This window comes from Paramisgurnus dabryanus, chromosome 9 (assembly GCF_030506205.2).
Source record: "Paramisgurnus dabryanus chromosome 9, PD_genome_1.1, whole genome shotgun sequence".
Classification (NCBI taxonomy): Eukaryota; Metazoa; Chordata; class Actinopteri; order Cypriniformes; family Cobitidae; genus Paramisgurnus; species Paramisgurnus dabryanus.
In genome coordinates, this window is record NC_133345.1 from 19,695,997 (window position 1) to 19,699,615 (window position 3,619).

The window sequence follows — 3,619 nt, forward strand, 5'->3', positions numbered from 1 at the left end:
TTTGGAGTTTTTTTAACAGCATGAGAAAAGGAATGTTTGTTTGTGCTATAATAAAAGCCACCAGTAGAGGACAGCAGATTGGTTTTACACCAAGCCCCCTTGCACTTGTTATGACCCCATTTATTCCCAAAGAGATGACTTCATATGTTATACGAACTTAATTATCTTGACCCTTTAAAAAAAATTCATATTTACTGTTGTCTTCATAAATCCTAATATAATGTAAAGAAAATTCTGTAATATAATCTTAATATCTTAAATATATTGACTGTAAGGCCATGCAAAGCGACATCAATAATTGCCATCAAACTTTGATGCTCCAAATCTGATGATGAGACTCGATTTCACAGGCATAGTCACATTAAGTGTCTGGGACTGTATGATTTAAAGCATATTTGATACATTAAATATCTACAAACTTGTGTTTACTTTAGTCTATTTTAGGCAAAGCATGCTAATAAGTCATCTTTTTAATTAAACTGCAGAGGATTCTTTTAATATGCATGCTATAAAAGAGAAAGGCTTGTTTATCCCGACCCTTTCCAAGATTTACATCAGCATTACGTGAGATGAATTATTTCATATCCATGGAAATATAACTTTAGGCATAACACATAGGTACACAGGCACGGGCATGATGTTTATAATATTGTCATGCTTGTGGTTAGATTACGTAAGCCTCAAGTGGGCTTCATTCTCCTGCATACAATGTTCAGAGTACCATAGAGTAAGTAAACATCACTGTGTACTGAAGTCACAGCCGGGTACTCGTGTGGAGATAAAATAGCTATCTGTACTTGTATAACAAAGCCAGATGTTCTCTGTGTTGGTGTATGATAAGGCACAGAGTATGTCACTGTATATGCCTTTGTTATATGCAACAAGAACAAATGAGGGGCTTAGATGCAAAAACCTCTAAGTGCGCATCCCAAACAGCAAAAACGACATGGCAGGGTTTGGTTCCAGAATAAGATAACCTCATTTTAAAAAATAAATAAAAAAATCGTATTTTTTTATTGTGCATTCCAGATAATATCAATTAAATTGCAGTTGGTTTGTTTTGATTAAAACCATAAATAATAAAACACAGCTAACACAACAAAACACAATAAAAACATTATAATAAACATGTTTTGATCAAAATGTTAAAAACGGAGTTTATCCTGGAGCCAAACTCTTCATATTCAAAATAAAAAAAAGATTTTTGTATATTTTGAATTATATATTTTAAAGCAAGGAAATATTCATGTCGCATTGTAAGAAAAACTTTGTTTATGTTACAAACCTGTAAACATAAGGTTAAAATTAAATATATTTTCAACTTACAAAATTAGATTGTATTTAGCATAAAAAACATTTCTTGCCATATGATTTGTAATATGTATTTGCTTGCCCATGACATACATTTTGAAATATATTTATAATTTTAACCTTCATATCAACATATATTTAAAACATATTTTTGGGAACAGAAATGTATTTTTTGCCGTATATGGGCTAACATGTTTTCGTTTACGCCTACTATAAATGAGTATTTCTGTCATACTGTATTTAAGTTTAGAAATTTTACTTTAATGGCAATGAGAGGTTATTAGTCAGTAACTGAAATGCCACTTTAATTGGTATTTAACAAATTTGACTTTCGCTGCAAAACCCTCTACGTGCATACAAGATAAAAAAAATGCTACAAAAAAACTCCACATCTTTGGACAATAAAAGTTGCAAAATCACTAAAGATGCATGCAACTGAACATAAATGATGGAAGTCAGGATTCAAAAATAAAGAAACTGAAGCACATATAAGGGGGCGCTGTGATGCATGTGGCTGCCACTTTTGGGTTGTATTCGGGTTCAAGTGCGCACAAGGGACACAAGTTTAAATGTGATCGTTTCACATTCGTCCGCAGGGCACTTAGAGGACTTTGGTGACAAATTGATGTGGCGTTTAATGTATTCTGCCAACAAACCACTATTTTTGAGTGGCCTGAGACTGCAAATAAGCGCATTTGAAAGTATTTGATGAGCATATATTACATGGCTAGAGTATTCAGTTAATATCATTATCTCATTTTTGCTGGAGGTGGCGTTTAGCTGCTTTTGCATTTGAGTTTCTCAAATATTAAGTATGCTTGTTCATACAGATACACTGTTCATCCTTTCACGAAAGAGCTATTTTGGATGTAAGACTGTTGTTTGCAGCAGTCAGCAACTGTATTGAATAATGATTGTGAGAAGGCAGAACTCATTTGCTGCCTCATTGCAACCCCATTATGATGGAGGAGAGCGAGAATAGAGTGCTTTTTAGACCTCAAACAGAAAGAGCATTCTCCCCTAAAAATAAACCTCATATCTACAGGCTCACATGAATGCTTTTCACTTCTTCACTCTCTCCTATTTCTCTGACCCCCATACCTTGATTTTTACCATGTTAAGTCCCAGCTATCCTCTGCTTCATTCCCTCTTGATTCTCCGCCTCACGCTCTCCTGCTCCTATGTGTTTTTCTCCTGTCTTCCCCTTCAATTTTTTCCACCCCTTTCTCAGACACAAACAGTTAGTGTAGAGATAGGCTGGCCATTATTAGAGATGGCATTTTGGACCATCAGCTCCTGACAGGCCCGCTTGATGTGACAGAACGGCGTACGTGCACCTCAAAACAAATAAATGTGTAATCAGCCTCCAACAGATGGGTTTCTACTCTGGAAAAAAGGAAAAGATTGAAAAACTATTAAAATGAAAAATGATGTGGTAGAAATGAAAAGCTGTAAGTGTTCTTTATCTTTGCATCTTTGTCTTGTTTCCTGTGTAACTGGATAAATGAATATGGCAAAATCTATTTAAAACTAAAAACAGACAGAGGGGAGAAAGCATTGGTGTGTATGAAGGTATAAACCAGAATGGATTATATGACAATTGGGGATATTTGCATCAAACCAGCCAAATTTTTTAAAAGAGATTTGATCTTGTGTGAAATATTGTGTCTTTACAAATTTTCGAGTTTTCATGAGTGACTGATGCTAGAGCTACATGTGCACCGATATTTATAAATATTTCGGTAATAATTATATTATTTTTAAACTTTAATAGCACACTACTGAGGCCAAAACTGGCTTCACTTACTTGCAAATGTAACAGCTTCAAAGGTGGAAATCAAAAGGGATGTGATGTCAAAGGCACAACATGGGACGCATTTTAAAAATATGAAAAGGAAACATAAAAAGAAGTATTATCAAACCTTCAAAGCTGTTCTGTTTTATACAACAAACATTTATGTTGATTTGTCATATTTAGTTGCAATTTTGCCTGATTTATCAAAAAAAAAAAACTAATTTGAATAAAATCTGAAGCTTTGCACACTAAACAAGCACATTATAATGTACTATGTTTTTAAATGCATTTTTCTCAGATCATATCTGTCCATTACACAAACACATCATGCCACAACAGCCACTTTACATCAAACACAAAGCATCCATGCCAGAGGCACGTGAAGCATGCACATAAGATAAATCGACAGAATAAACAGACACTCCTTGAGTTGTTCTCTCGGTTCTTCCTTTCCAGTTGCCCGTCCATGAGCCTTGGGGTCATAAATGTTGTATGTTTGTCTAAGGCTGTGCT